This window comes from Stenella coeruleoalba (genome assembly GCF_951394435.1).
Source record: "Stenella coeruleoalba genome assembly, chromosome: 3".
Classification (NCBI taxonomy): domain Eukaryota; kingdom Metazoa; phylum Chordata; class Mammalia; order Artiodactyla; family Delphinidae; genus Stenella; species Stenella coeruleoalba.
Genome location: NC_137148.1, coordinates 108114920 through 108130957, shown reverse-complemented (window position 1 = coordinate 108130957; position 16038 = coordinate 108114920). Strand labels below are relative to the sequence as shown.

The following is a 16038-nucleotide window of genomic DNA, read 5'->3' as shown; positions in this document are numbered from 1 at the left end:
GTCCCCTGCATTGGCAGGCAGACTCTTAACCACTGCACCACCAGGGAAGCCCTGGAAGGCAGATACTTTACCACTGGACCACCAGGGAAGTCCTCCCTCTGTGTTTCTTTCTCACATCTTCCTCTACCTTTCTCTTCTAAGAATCCCTGTCATTGAATTTAGGGCTCGCCCTGAACCCAGGATGATCTCATCTCTAGATCCTTAACTTAATTACATCTGCAAACACCCTTTTTCCTAACAAGGTCACATTCACTTAGTTCAGAGGATTAAGACTTGTTTTGGGGGACTACTGTTTTGTTTTTTTAACATCTTTATTGGAGTATAATTGCTGTACAATGGTGTGTAATGCCATGAATTAAAAAAAAATCTGCTATATTAAAAAGGAATTGCATTGATTTTCTTTTCTAAAGTTCAGGAAATGTCTCATTCAAATATTTGCTTGCTATTAACTATGGTTAGGCAGAAGACAAAGGAATGGATTTTCCTCCTGTTGGAAATAATTAAGCAAGCTCTGCATGTAATATATATTTTGCCATTTATGTTACTTTTATTCCATCAAATATGGTTATAAATGTTTTAGAGAAAGAAGATGGCTATCAGAGAAAGCTCATGTTTGCTAAGTGGAGGATATAATCCTTAACATCAAGACATTGTTTGTCAAGATTCAGCTATTAGGTGTATTTAGGATTCTATAATAGTTTTTGTTATTTATTCTTTTGAAATCCTAATGTAGCATTTCTCTTTGGAAGATATGAAACATCTTTCATTGGGGTTCCCAAGAGGACCCCAAATAAATAGCATCCCTCTTCCTTGCCTGAGTTTTGGACAAATTGAGAAAATAAAACAAAGAGTAAATATAGAGGCCAACATTTTGATTACATCTTCATTATTGTTAGAGATGAGGTTAGAGGATGTGGCTCTATGTCTGTAACCATGTGTCCTTGCTAATACTTAACCTACAATTAAGTAGATTTAACCTTGGATGGGTAAAGGGATTGGGTGGGTTAGCAGGGGAAGTGAGCCTCTTGAGGGCTTCTAAGAGGAAGAAGAGCAGAGCTGAGAATTTGCATTAGTGGTTATTCTTCACAGATTTACCAATCAGAGAAGTCACTCCACCTACCTTGGGATGGAGTGCAAAAAATGAGGAGAGCATACTTAGGAAAAAGCCCTTCTCTTGGAAGTGGGGAGTAGAAGAAAGGAATTCTATTCCTACATTCCTTGGCTTTTTGTTCTTCTAATCCATTGATTTAGTAATTAAGCCTATGGTCAACCATAGGCTGTTTTCAGTTTTGTCCCTGTTTCATAAGAGTGCTCCTCCCAAACCAACCACTTCTTTTGGGCATCATTCTGGGATTGTTGGTGGGAGTGTAGTTTTGACCACAGAAGGCTAGGAAATGGGTAAGAAAATACACTAATCAGTCAACACTAAAGATACTCCATTTCAAAGGCTGAAAACTAATTTCCTATTTTCCATGCCAAACTATGTCCAATTACATTGCTCAACATAGTATATCAGAGGTTCTGCATAAAACTGAATGAAAATAGTAAGGTTCTATAATAATAAAAACTCTAAAAATATGGAACAACATCTAATGTGAATATACATCTTTTCTCTTTATCAAATTCTCAGGGAGAAATGAAAGTCTAATAATGAAATTTGTTTTGTAAACTTAAGCCCAGAGATAATTTGAATAAAGGAATTAAAATCCAAAATCAAAATCTCTTGTTCTTGTGACTTAAAAGTCCAAAGCCTAAAATTCTTCAAGTCCAAAATCCATTCCCTCAAATTTTTTTCCTACTTGGTTTTAGTGAGGAACTAAATGCTTGAGTGGGACTGGAGTTCCTCCTATAACTATGGTTTCAGCTGACTCTCATGGACGGAGTATGCTTTCTTCAGAATTCCAGAAATAATACCTGTTTAGAGGCAAGTTTCTCCTGACTCTCCCATTTTAAAAAGTTCAAAGTGTCCACAGGCCCCATCATAGCCACAATTTAGAAAAAAATATGTCTCTACCCCCAAAAGCAGGAAATGGGAGAAAGCCAGACACCACTCTGCTTCAGCTCCAATGAACTCAGGACCTGGGAGTGGATGAGCCCTAGGATACAGAGCTCCAAGCAGGAGAAAACCCACTGTCAAGAAAACCCACAATCAGTCACCCCTTACCTCTCAAAACAACGCTGCTGGTCTGGTCTTTCTCCATTGCCTCTGTATTAATCAGAGTTCTCCAGAGAAACAGAGCCAATAGAACATATGTAGATAGATAGATAGATAGATGATAGATAGATAGATAAATAAGAGGAGATTTATTAAAAGAATTGGCTCACCGAGGTTATGGAGGCCAAGAAGTCCCATAATCTGTCATCTGCAAGCCAGAGAACAAGGGAAGTAGGCTGTATAATTCAGTCTGAGTGCAGAGGCCCGAGAACCACGGGGTGACTGATGTAAATCCCAATGTTCAAGGCTGGAGAACTAGGAGCTCTGATATCCTAAAACCCAAAGTCAGCAAAAGACAGAAATCCCAGCTCCAGTAGAGGGAGAGGGGAGAGGGAGAGGAAAAGGGAGAGAGGGAGAGAGAGGGAGAGAGGAAGAGAGAGAATTCTTCCTTCTTCCATCTTTTTGTTATATCTTCAGGCCCTGAAAAACGGATTAGCTGATAGCCGCCCTCACTCCAGAGCAAGGATCTTCTTTCCTAAGTCTACTGATTCAAATGCTAATCTCCTGGAAACACCTTCACAGTGCACCCCGAAATAATGTTTTTTCAGCTCTCTGGGTATCCCTTAGCTCAGTCAAGTTGACACATAGAATTAACTATCACAGCTTCCTTGGGAGAAACAGCAGAAGAGGGCATTCCTCGGTTGTAATTCCCCAACTCTGAAGTTTCTAAGCAACTGCTTGAGGTCCGTTAGTCCCCACTTATTTGTCTCATACCCTCACAAGTGCAGGACTTCACTGTTAAACTAATTTTAATCCTGAGTACACCTGGACCACAGACTGCTGGTAAAGGCTTAACAACCAGCTGGGGGTTGTTGGGGGGAAGCCCTGATTAGTAGGGTTTGTTGATTTTCATGGTATAAAATCAGGGCTGATTTCAAGTTGCCAACTGAAAGTGGAGTTGAGAGATGTGCAGTAGCACAGTATTATATAGAGTTTCCACCTTACAAGTACAATAGATACAAATAATCTCAAGAATACAGATAATTGCAAATTGTAGTATAATTAGGAAGTGATGACTTTTGAGTATTTATTGTTCAAAAAAACCTTTTTATTTTAAAATATAGACTCATAATAAGTTGCAAAATAGCACAGGGAGGTTCTGGGTACCCATCACTCATTTCCCCTAGTAGTAATATCTTACATAATTATCAAATATTATGAAAACCAGGAAATTGAGATTCTATTGCCTTTGCTTTTTTAAAAAAAATTAATTTTTAAACTTTTAATTGCTGTAAAATACACACTACATAAAACTTACTATCTTAACCATTTTTAGGTGTATAGTTCAGTAATTGCTACGTTTATGCACATTGCTGTGCAACCAACTTCCAGAATTTTTCCCTTGCAAAACTGAAACTCTATACCCATTAAACAGCTCCTCATTCCTCTCACCCCCTTACCCCTGGCAAACCACCATTCTACTTTGGGCGTTTTTTGACGACTCTATGTACCTCATTTAAGTAGAATCATGCAGTGTCTGTCTTTCTGTGTCTGGCTTATTTCATTTGGCATAATGTCCTCAAGGTTCATTCATGTTGTAGGATGTGTCAGCATTTCCTTCCTTTTTAAGCATGAATACTATTCCATTATGTATATATACCACATTTTCTTTATCCATAATCTGTTGATAGACACTTGGATTGCTTCTACCTTTTGGCTATTGTAAATAATGCTGCTATAAACATGAGTGTTGCCTTTGTTTTTAATACAACTTACTTAATTGTAAATTTATATAATTTAATTTTTAATAATGGCTGTATTTAAAAACTGGCTTGCAAAATTTCTGACAAGTTAACAATCAGCTATTGAGAGCCGCTATACCAGTTCCAGCACATCAGTGGATCTGAGTCACTTCACGCATGGGAATGGGCAGTATTTGTTCCAAGACAGCAGCAGAGGAGAAATAGAACCAGAGTGCCAATATTTCCCTTTTTGGGCTGCCTCCTGTTTGGGGCTAAAGCCACCATACCCTGCACAAACCAGTTCAAAGCACTTCCCCTATCAAGGATTTCTCACAGTTTTCCTTCTCTACATGCTTGGCGTTGATCTTGAGAGAGGGAACCAGCGTCCCTAACAGTTCAGCATCTTGTCCTTCTATGTTATCTCTACATTTTTTCAATGATGTTTTCGATAGTGAACAACAGAATGCCTGTCTCCTTTTACAGGAGGATGATTTGTAAATGCTGTGCTCCATGCTTACTGGAGCTCTTATCTTGGACGAGAGGATGTGTCTGTGCCTTGAGAGCACATCTTTCTTGTCATATCAATGGCATTCCAGAGGATAGACGTCTTTTCACTTGTCAACAGTGATTTTCCCCTTCTAGACAACTGCCATTCTCTAGACGGTGGGAATCATCCCTGGAGACTTTGTGAATTGCTTTAGTTTCCCTAAATGGCTAATGAGGTTTGAGAATTTCTGCTTCCATTCCAAATTGGGAGGCTGGGGCTTAGCAAGTAATAAAGATATAACTCAAGTAGAGCAAAGAAGGCTTTATTTTATTCATGTTTTGTAGCAGAGTGTTAATTTTCCAGAAGTGTATTTTTTTTTTTCCAAGTGCAGCATACAGTTAGAAGCTCTAGTAGGCCACTCACATGGAACAATTATACTTTTGGTGAGTGCTTTTCATAAACCTTAGTCATGTACTTTGGGGACTCATTAAATTTCACTTAGGTGACACATTAAAAAATTCATAGATCTGATAGGGAGCTGTAATTAATCTCTATTTTTCTTCAGGGAAGAGGCTAGAAATGTAGCATTTTGTGGGGTACAAATGATAGACTAAATAGAGGGGAAAACCTCAGGAAGGTAGGTGTGCAGGACTAGCTGCTCACCTGAGCATGCAGGCTTCAGTAGTTGTGGTGCACGGGCTCAGTAGTTGTGGCTCACAGGCTCCAGAGCCCAGGCTCAGTAGTTGTGGCATGTGTGCTTAGTTGCCCTGCGTCATGTGGGATCTTCCCGGGCCAGGGATCGAACCTGTGTCCCCTGCATTGGCAGGCGGATTCTTAACCACTGGACCACCAGGGAAGTCCTTATTATTAGTGCTTCTAATGTGTGTTGCCTGGTTCTGTATTTTGCCAAGTTTTGTCGGTTTTCTCCTTTTGTTTTAAAAAATCTAGCCAATAAACATTTGAATAAAATATTATTTTCTGGACTCCCTCCTGGCTGACACACCTTCATAAAGACCTGGAAGGCTAAGTTCAATTTCCTAGAACGTGACACTGCAGGGAGGGCTGGTCCCCAGCTCAGTTCCAGGTCCACGGCTTACCCATTTCTTTCCTTTTTTCCCTGAGGCAGTGCTCAGGGTGCCTATACCCTGGCTCTTGTAACCATACTCCTTCCATCTCCCTACAAAGGACCCCTCCATCCCCACCCCCAGTGAACTGGGAGCCCAGGTTCTAGTAGTAGGTGACAGAGTCTGGGTGGCCTCATCCTTGTGGTCCTTTGGACACCTTGCTCCATGCCCCACGCAGAGAGGTGAGCCAAATGAAGGTTCAGAGCTCGCATGGAGGCCCTCCTTGCAGAGGTCTTGCAGGGATCCAGTGATTAATAATTTTGTGACAAAAAATGCTATGCTAGGTCTTCCCTGGTGGCACAGTTGTTAAAAATCCGCCTGCCAATGCAGGGGACACGGGTTCAAGCCCTGGTCCGAGAAGATCCCACATGCCGCAGAGCAACTAAGCCCGTGTGCCACAACTACTGAGCCTGCGCTCTAGAGCCTGCGAGCCACAACTACTGAAGCCCACGTGCCAGAGCCCGTGCTCCACAACAAGAGAAGCCACCGCAAGGCGAAGCCTGCGTACCGCAATGAAGAGTAGCCCTCACTCACTGCAACTAGAGAAAGCCCGCGCACAGCAACAAAGACCCGACACAGACAAAAATAAATAAATAAATTAAAAAAAAATGCTATGCTAAAAATAAATGTTTTTAGTATTAACATTTAGATTGGAAAACCCATCACAATTTCCATCTGGTTAACTCGCAGATAAACCTTTGTAACCCAGTTATAAGTTTGGAACCCTGTCTGTCAAATCCATGTTAATTTGATCCAGCCCTTGCATTTGTTAATTTGCAGCTGTTGTTGTTAACTGTCATATGAGCACAGTCAGTCTGAAAATACATAAAATATCTTGATCTTGAGAAGCTTGCTGGTGAAATCAAGCTAAATTTAGAATGCAGTTTTCAAATATAATTTACCACAAGATTGAAGGTTTACAAATCTAAATGATGGTCATTGTTTGCCCCAAAGCAACAAAACCCCAAACTGAAACAAAACAACAAAACGTAAACAAAACCCCAAAAACAGGCTGGAAGTGGATAACTGGTTAGGACCAAACCATATTAGCCCCTGAGGAAGTCTCACGTCTAGATTTTAGGAACAGGATTTAGGTAAGTAGGTCAGATCAATGGGGGAAAAAACTTCGGGAAAGTTCATTTTTGCCTTCATATGGGACTTAAATGCTAATTAACTTACCTGAAACCAAGCCTGCTTAGTAAATAATAGAATAAATAATTAAGCCTTACTGTTTTCATAATTTAGTCAGCATCATTTTTCTGACAATGTTAAAAATTAAGAATAGTACAGAGAAAACATGTAATTGTCAGATGCAGTCATAATACTTTTTGTTTATTCAGTTTTGATAGGTGTTTCTTAATCAGGATTGGTCTGGTAAATGTTTTTTCTTTAGGGCTGTAAACCACACATCTTTGTGTAAATGAAATAAAAGCTGCTCTGGGAGCTAGGATACTTGGACTCGGATTCTGAATCTCTCAATAGGTTTGGGTCCTACCTACTCACCTCAGGGTCTTCAAGGTGTCTTGTGTACCATGAAGTTCCCGGTCTCCCTCGGAAGCACTGTGTAAGGAGCAACAGAAAACATTTACATGAAGCACTTTGAAAAGTACAAAGAGCTAGTACTCATCTCATGGGTTTGTTGTGAAAATTAAACAAATTAATATTTACGTGGTGCCAGATATACAGTAATTGCTCAGTTAATATTAATTATTATTATTGTCCCTACTTTTTATATTTAAACCCATACCATGTTTTGTACACCATCAAACAACATTTCACCTTGGGAAAATTAGAAGATAAGTTGAACATTAAATTCAACTTTACAAGTGGATGAGTTAAAAACCATCTGACATTTGCAAATCACTTTTCCTCTAAGTCATTTATATTTTATCTTATTGCATCCAGTAACACTATACTCAGAAAATATGAATATTTAGTGTGGATTTCTGATTGAAAGAGAAGCCTCTGTTTTTTCCTTTGTGCTCTGCTTATTTCTCTGACTAAAGGCATTTATTTTCGCTGATTCCAAGTTCTGAGCACTGTCCCCTCATGCACTTCTCAGCGTTCCCACAGCAGGGCAGAGCAGGACCATAAAATGAACACTAGTCAGCCTGAGCCATTAGAATGCATGTCTGCTGGCCTTCACCTTATTTGATTCTGCAGTCTAATATGAGACCCTGTGAATGCTTTGTCTGAAGTTGTGCTTATTAAATTCACAGGTCCTTCTGAAGAATTTTCATACCCTCTGAGCATTTTGTGTGTGTTTATGTTCAATATACATCAGAAGGACAACAACTTAATGTTTACTCTGTAAAACTGCTTTTCATTTTGTCTGATGCATTCCTCAATGGAAGGGAACAGAAACCTAGCCTCGTGCTTGGGAGAGCCACTGTCTTTGCTGTTGTGACTGAGAGGATCCCTTTGAGAAACCATCAACTTGCTACTTCTAGAGTAATCTGTAGGTAGGACTCTGTGGAGACACTGGTAAATTAAAAAATAAAAAATAAATATAGTAACTGAGCATATATGGGCAAAATTTTCCAATGACAAGTTGTAAACCCAATCATTTACTATTAACATTGTTTTTTCAATCTTGGCAATCCTTTCAGAAAAGTTCACATGAAAAATAGCATTTCCTTTGCTACCTTGCTCTCCATAAAGTCTAGGACCTTCACTGACCCCAACAATATTTTACTATAGTTTAATTAATATCCACCCCCAAAGACTTTCTAATCCCTATTTTGAGCAAGTTATAGTGTGTGTATTGCATATGTGTGTGTATACGTGTGTGTGTGTGTGTGTTTATATGTTTAGGGCTTGTTTGGCAGACTTGCATACAAGTCAACAAGTGTTCGTTAAATACCATGTATTGAATACACTGCTAATACAGGGGTTTTCAAACAAGCAAAGAATATAGATTTTACAAATGTCCAGTTTGGGTTTGAGAGGTAAGACACAGGAGATAAGACTTGTTAAACAATTACTAGAATTCTAAATTTTTACCATTGAAAGTGGATAAGCACTAAGATTTTTCCAGTTCTAAAACTTTGATTCTATGATTTAGAGGACAAATAAAAAGAATATATAAGCAGGTCCAAAGTTTTATGGCATAGAACTAGTACTGCCTTAGAAGATTAACAGTAACAATAAAGATTCAAGGTTGATTTTTTTGGTCCCCAAAACTCTTACTAATGATGAATTAATGTATAAAAGGAAGAATTCTCATATTTTTAATTCCTTTTGGAAAAAAAAATAACCAGAGTTTTTCTAATTTTTGTGGGCTTTTTACTAAATTCTCAGCAAAAAGTACTTAGGATAAAAACTGAGCACTATAAACCCTTCCCAATGCCTTTTAAACCCACGCACCTATGGTCAACTAATCTATGACAAAGGAGGCAAGGATATACAATGGAGAAAAGATAGTCTCTTCAATAAGTGGTGCTGGGAAAACTGGACAGCTACATGTAAAAGAATGAAATTAGAACACTCCCTAATACCATACACAAAAATAAACTCAAAATGGATTAGAGACCTAAATGTAAGACCAGACACTATACAACTCTTGGAGGAAAACATAGGAAGAACACTCTTTGACATAAATCACAGCAAGATCTTTTTTGATCCACCTCCTAGAGAAATGGAAATAAAAACAAAAATAAACAAATGGGACCTAATGAAACTTCAAAGCTTTTGCACAGCAAAGGAAACCATAAACAAGACAAAAAGACAACCCTCAGAATGGGAGAAAATATTTGCAAACGAATCAATGGACAAAGGATTAATCTCCAAAATATATAAACAGCTCATGCAGCTCAATATTAAAAAAAGAAACAACGCAATCCAAAAATGGGCAGAAGACCTAAATAGACATTTCTCCAAAGAAAACATACAGATGGCCAAGACACACATGAAAAGCTACTCAACATCACTAATTATTAGAGAAATGCAAATCAAAACTACAATGAGATATCACCTCACACGAGTTAGAATGGGCGTCATCAGAAAATCTACAAACAACAAATGCTGGAGAGGGTGTGGAGAAAAGCAAACCGTCTTGCACTGTTGGTGGGAATGTAAATTGATACAGCCACTATGGAGAACAGTATGGAAGTTCCTTAAAAAACTAAAAATAGAATTACCATATGATCCAGCAATCCCACTACTGGGCATATACCCAGCGAAAACCATAATTCAAAAAGACACATGCACCCCAATGTTCCTTGCAGCACTATTTACAATAGCCAGGTCATGGAAGCAACCTAAATGCCCATCGACAGACGAATGGATAAAGAAGAAGTGGTACATATATACAATGGAATATTACTCAGCCATAAAAAGAAACAAATTTGGGTCATTTGTTGAGGTGTGGATGGATCTAGAGACTGTCATACAGAGTGAAGTAAGTCAGAAAGAGAAAAACAAATATTGTATATTAACGCATGTATGTGGAACCTAGAAAAATGGTACAGATGAACAGGTTTGCAGGGCAGATATTGCGACACAGATGTAGAGAACAAACGTATGGACACCAAGGGGGGAAAGCGGCAGGGGGCGGGGTGGGGGTGTGATGAATTGGGCAATTGGGATTGATATGTATACACTGATGTGTATAAAATTGATGACTAATAAGAACGTGCTGTATAAAAAAATAAGTAAAATAAAATTTAAAAAAGGGTATATTAACTATCTTAAAAGCTAGCTTTTATTTTAACTTAATCAACAAGATTTTGGGGGGCCACATACTGTGTGCAAGGCACAGGGAATGCAAAGACAAATAAGAATAGGCCTTACTGTTCTATATTATAGGTACTGACTTTATTATATTTATTGTGATTTCTAATGCAAAGTACTAATTGTGGAGTATACTCTGCCTACTCTTCTCTCTTGGGATTACAAAAACATAGGGAATAATTTTCTTGTGTGTCCACATAAGAGAGCCACAATATCTGAGGCTTCTCAGAAGTCAGTGGCTATTCTCAGACCATAATTTCAATACTGGCAGAATCCTCTACTCAAATGACTTCCAAATCCACATCCCTAGCTTTGAACACTTCTGGATTCCAGTCATAAAATCCAGCTACTTAGTGGAAATGCACTGGGATATCCTGAACTTAACTATAAGTATCATCATCATCTACCCTCAACCCCACCCCTTCCAACAGACTTCTCTAATGGTGAATACCACCATAGTTGTGTTCAACTAGGGTCAAAACTTCAGAGTTATCTTAGACTCCTTCTTCCTTATATCTCATGACCTGTCATTAAAGATGGTCAATTCTTACTTCACAACTCCTCTCATATTAGACTCCTTCTTTTCACTTCTGAAGTTACCACTCTAGGTTTAAGCCATTACCACCTGTCTTATCTCCTCACTTCCAGGTTCTGCCCTCTAATTTAGCCAGCCACCCATTTTCGTATCAGTCTTCTGAGAGCACTACTTAGACTTCTAAAGGCATTTCTAGTTCAAAGATATTATAATTCCTTTATTCAAGAACACTTAGAATTTCCCTGTTATTTAGTAGATTAAGCCCAAATTGGCATTCAAGGATTTCCAGTCTGGTTGAAACACACATTTCCAATAATGTCCTCTGTTATGCCCACATCAGAACCTCTGCAGCAGGTCTGACAGTGTATTCATGCCTTAGTACTCTTCTGCACCTTGTTGTTTTTTCTCTGCATTCACATGTTAATCACCTGTCCAAGTGGATCCCTGGTATCATTTTTTTTTTTTTCAATTGAATCTTCCTTTACTGCTCTATTTGCAGTCATCTCTCCCCACTGGTAGAATCAATAGCAATGTCTGTACTTATATATGGCCTTGTTGTGTGTATGACGTTTATAATTCTCCCATTAAATGGAGGCTGTCCATCACTCACTATATCCTCTATTGCAGATAAAGCAGCTCTCAGCATGTATTTGTTGATCAGCCAACTGAATGAATGATTTAGTAAATGGAGAATGAATGAAGACCTAGGCCAAACTAACTTGAAGTCAAAGTCTTGCATATGATTTTGACCACTTAAAACATCAAGAATGGCATTATGTTCTTCCCAAATGCTTTGACTGGACTGTAGTCAAGTCAGGAAGAAGATATCATCTGTTCTTCTGAAGGAAATTATAGGTTTGGGAAGTCAGTCAGGAAATTTCTGCTGGAGTGCCCAAAGGGCACTTGTAGTCATACATCCCTCTGAGCCTCAAGTCTCTGAATATTCAACAAAGAATATAGAACATTCGAAGAGAGATAAGAGTTCAAGACTTGCCTTTGCCCTGCCCAGAATAAATTGAAAACCAAAAGATTAATATCCCTGATTTTCTTCCCAGGCTTCTGGGAAATGCCTCTGCCATGAAGGCACCAAGCATCCCTCTGCATTGGGTCAAGAGGTTTCGACAAAAATCCACTGACCTGTGTTGGATATTCAATATTAGGGCTGTCAGCTTCAGTATGGAATGCCTTGTCCTTAGGGCGTGGCAGGTCCAAGGGCATGGCATGATCAGAATTAACTTGGATTCAAGGCTAAGAGTTAGCCGCCCAGATTAGCACACCTATCAGTCCACAGAATACAAAAGGGTCTACTGAATAACTTCATAAGGGTAATGGGATTGAGAAGGAAATTGATTAACTAACTCTGTATCCTCTTTATTGACATTATTATATATCATTTAGGCTTATACATTTGTATGGCATAAGCACGATGAAATATTAAAAAGTTATTTTATTCTGTTTCATTTTTAGATTGTTTTATTGTGCTGTGGTTCCAAAAGTGAAATGACAAATTTGACTGAAGACCTTCATTCTATTACTAATCAGTTATCTGTGTACATGGTTAATATATTTCCCCTTGGCCCACTTTCCATGAGCATCACTGCTTTGATCTGTGAGGCGGTTGACCAAATAAATTGACTTGTAGAAGTTCTAACTATGCCACTTTTCTATGATTGGTTTTCTACACAGCAGACGAAAGGGGACTTCCTGTCCCCTTCCACATTCTTGTTGTTTGGGAAGGAAAAGAGCCCTTTACTGACACTTTGATAACGCTCTAGTGTGAGGCTGGGCTTTCACAATAGTCAAAGAATACATACATGATTTCCATATTCTCAACAGCAGGTATTCTAATCCTGCAAATTTTCCTTGATTTTTCCTTTTCTTAAGAAATTTACTGAAGATCATTGTATCTGAGCCTCTGCTTTTGCTGCTTCTTTAGAGTCCAAGCGAGAGCATTGTGTTTGCTCAGTCTCTTCCTCCAAAAAACTCCCTGAAGAACTGTACTACATTTCCTAGTCTTGAAGGATTTCTAGGGTGCTATGATTTCTAGTGAGTCTTTGTCAGTTTGAAACAGATGACTGCTTAATATCAGCACCACCATGGTGACAGAAGCACATGAAGAAATTAGTAATATTAATAACTGATTGACACACAGTATGGGGTTCTGAAGATGATTATTTTGACAAGGAACCATTCATTCATTCATTCGTCAAATAATTCCTTACCACCTACTTTGTGCCAAGCACCAGTACAGTAACTGGGGATACAATGGTGAATAAAATAAGAAAATTCCTCATCTTCACGGATCTATGTTGTACTATGCAAGGCAGATTATAAGCAGGCAGACAAGTGAATAAATAACATAACTGCACACTGTATTATGTGTTATTAAGGAAATAACTCAGCATTGCAATTGGGTGGTCATGGAAGACTTCTCTGAGGAACTGACATTTATGCTGAGACTTGATGGCTGTAAAGAAGCTAGACACATGAAAAGTCAAGGAAAAGATTCCCAAAAAGATGGAACAGTAAGTGTAAGACTTTAAGGGAAAAAGTGAAACTGGATGAGTTGGATTGGAGAGTGGGTAGAATCCAAATTATGTTTACTGAACCTTGAAGGACAAGGTATGGAGATTATTCATTATGGAACTCAAGGTAAAAATGGGAAGACCCTAAGGGTTTTAATTGGGGTTATGGTAGGAGGTGAATTTTATTTTGAAAGATCATTCTGGTTACTGTGAAGAGGTGGGAAAGGGGGAAGGTTAGAAGCAGGCCAATTAGGACATATATGTTCTGAACATCTACTGTTTGTTCCTACAGATCTACCTTATAATCTGTCCTATGTGGTTAAACAGATTATGAATTACTTCAACAGAGCTCCCAAGCCCTCTGGCTTCAGCAGGTTTGATCAACAGTCACTGTGGAGATCAGAGAATGAGATTGAGGCTAATTATTCACCTGGATTCTTTCCTGCAAGGGCTATGTTCCTCAACTAAGGTCCTTGCTCCTCTTGAGATGGCCTACTCTTTATGATTCTTTCTCCTTTTGGGTTCTGGTAACCTTTCCCTCTCCTCATCCTTTGATAACAGCTCTGACGCTGTTAGCCTGGGTTCCTGCAATCCTTTGTTTCCTTAACCCTGCATGTTTGTTTGAAGAACTAGATCACCAGGGTTGGACAAATTCTTTCAGGCTAAATCATTCCTTGGGATTCCTTCTTTCACTTTGTTTCTGCCTTTTGTAGATTCCTTATTTTCTTGCCATCTCAACAACTCATTTTACATGGTGACCATTAAGTATTCAATATTATTTAGCTTTTGTAGTCATTTCATTGGAAAAGTCCTTCCAATATCTAATCAACAAACTTGCCTTCTATTTATCCCTGTAACAGACCCAGAGTATCCTGACCATGGGATGGACACATGACACAGGCTGAGATAATCTTAGTTTCCAATCTTTCTGAGCATGTGTCCCAAGTGGAGACAATCCACTCCTGAGGCCTTCCCCAGGAGTCTTCTAACCCCAGTCAAGGGGAAGAGAATTTTTTCCTCTCCTTGGATTTGAGCTGTGAGGATGTGATACTAGAGTTTCTGGCACTCATTTTCTCCTCCTGCCATGAGGCAAAAGCCTGTTTGCTATGGGAGAGGTTGAAGCCAAGCAAAGATCAGCAAAGATGAGAGATAGGTTGAGGAAGAGTGATAGACATACAAAGAGAACACTTTGGAGGTATCAGGTTACCAGTTCCAATTGCTGAGATTCTTGGAGTTGCATGAGTTCCTGCAGCTCTCCCTTTCATTCTGTGACAAATCCCAATATCTTTCCAATAAATTTCTTAAGCTATTATGGGTGAGAATCCTCTGGGACCTCAGGGCCCCAGTACTGTGGGATACTTAGGAGACAGCCCTAGAGCCACACTTTTACCAGTATGACTCTGTTGCAGACTGGCAGCTTGTGAAAATAACCATGGGTTATTCCCTCTAATCTCAAAGTTAGACTACCCAACAACATGGCTCTCAGGCTAATGATTTAGGATCAGAGACACTAGGTATGAGCACCGCACAGGGCTCCCAATTTGGAAGCCAAATCAAAGGCAGCTGAGGTGACACAGTCTTTACCGTGTCTTCAAAGATAATATTAAAGCTGCAGGCCACAAATGTGTCAGTTCAGAGCCTTCACCAGCATTGTATTTATTCAAACCAACATTTAGGAGAAATTAGCTTTCTTATATTTTCTGTTGCATGTCCAGCTGTTGCCAAAATTTTGGCAAAGTAAGATATCTTGATGCATAATTGAATATTTAACATATTTTTGAAAGTGAATATAAAGAATTTCAAGATTAATTTCATTTTTTGCTTTTAGAAAAAAATAACTAACACCAGATTTTACAAAACCTTTTAAATTTTCTCAAAAAGAAATGAGAAGCACATTACATCAGTATTCATATTACTTTTACTTTTAAAGCTTGTCAGATTTCAGGTTTTAAACAGTTGGCAAACTGAGTCACAGTGCAATAATCAAGTTACTTACCTGACTCCCTCTTGATGTCAGGGGTTTCTCTCGTGCAGTTAGCTTCACCTGAAATGGAGTCAATAGGTGGGGATGGAGGTGTGCAGCTCTTTGTTCTCCTTGACTAACAAACTCAATTTCCTAACAGCTTCTGAGAGACTCAGTAAACTCTCAAGACCAGTCAAAATTCTAGTCCGTTCACTTCACCATTAGGAACAGCGGAGTTCCTAAACTCTAACCAGGCAAAGCACATGACGTGACCTACAGCATATGAGAAAAGTGCATCTACTCTCAACCACTCTTTCAAAGATCAGTAGGATCAAGTGAATGACAAAGCCAGCACTCAGTCTGGGACATCATCAAAGGGGCTAGATAAGCAAACAGTACCTCATGGTGTCTCTCTCCCTTTCTCTTCCTCCTTTCTTCATTCTCCCAACTACTATCCTTCCCCATCTGTATTAGTTTCCTATATAAACTACCACAAACTTAGTGGCTAAAAGCGACACGAATGTATTATCTTACAGGTCAGAAGTCAAAAAATGGGCCTTGCTGGACAAAAACCAACATGTTGGCAAGGCTGCGTTCCTTCTGGAGGCTCTAGGGGTGAATATCTTTCCTTATCTTTTTCAGCTTCTACAGGTCACCTGCATTCCTTGGCTCCTGGCCTCTCCAGACATCTTCAAATCAGCAACTGCAACATTCTGACCTCTGCATCTGTCATTACATCTCCTTCTGTGACTTTGCCAAACAGTCTTCTGATTCTC

At 39.1% G+C, this 16038-nt stretch overlaps 1 long non-coding RNA gene across 1 annotated transcript in view; it reads right to left on the bottom strand.

The window, feature by feature from the left end:
- The window catches only part of LOC307184135, a 179004-nt gene that overhangs the window by 4110 nt on the left and 158856 nt on the right, over positions 1 to 16038 (bottom strand). Inside the window, exons 11-12 of the long non-coding RNA XR_013827664.1 lie at positions 15296 to 15343; positions 7012 to 7068 (exon numbers count right to left, since the gene is read on the bottom strand). This is a non-coding gene — a long non-coding RNA (uncharacterized lncRNA). The remainder of the gene's footprint in view (positions 1 to 7011; positions 7069 to 15295; positions 15344 to 16038) is intronic.